The following is a 601-nucleotide window of genomic DNA, read 5'->3' as shown; positions in this document are numbered from 1 at the left end:
CTGCCGCTCCGCGGGAAGGTTGCGGTTGGCTCTGGAAAGCACGTGTAGCTCCCTGACGCCGCAGCGTCGCTGCTGGAGGAGCCCAGTGAGCTGTAATGCAAAGTTGGGCTTAAAGCAAAGCCGTACTTAATGCAAAGCCGTATTTAATGCAAAGCTGTATTTAATGCAAAGCTGTATTTAATGCAAAGCTGGGTTTAAAGCCAAGCTGGGTTTAATGCGTTGGTGGCTTGTGCCAGCCTGAGCTTGAGCCCGGGAAAAGTTGTCGTGCTCAGGGGGAGCGGCCGAAGACTCAGGGTCCCAGTCCCGGGACGGCGGGAGAGGGATCCCACGACCATCCATGGATGCTGCTGGGAAGGGGGAAAATTGTTTTCCCAAATTCCTGTCGCTCTGTAAGCCCGAACGTTCGCGCTCCGGTAGCGCTCGAAAGCGAAACCCGCTGTTGTAAGGGCTGTTGTGCAAACACCCGACAGTGCTGGGAGTCACGAGGGCACAGCGGGACAACCAGGGCAGGGCCAGATCCTGAGAAATGCATCCCGCTTTCCAAAATCTGGGAGGTCTCCGGCCGGGTTCGCGTCACCCCACCCTCATGAGATGCGCCCTG

Source organism: Phaethon lepturus, unplaced genomic scaffold, assembly GCF_000687285.1.
Source record: "Phaethon lepturus isolate BGI_N335 unplaced genomic scaffold, ASM68728v1 scaffold27164, whole genome shotgun sequence".
Classification (NCBI taxonomy): Eukaryota; Metazoa; Chordata; class Aves; order Phaethontiformes; family Phaethontidae; genus Phaethon; species Phaethon lepturus.
The sequence above is the reverse complement of the archived record's forward strand: the minus strand, read 5'-3'. Positions refer to the sequence as shown.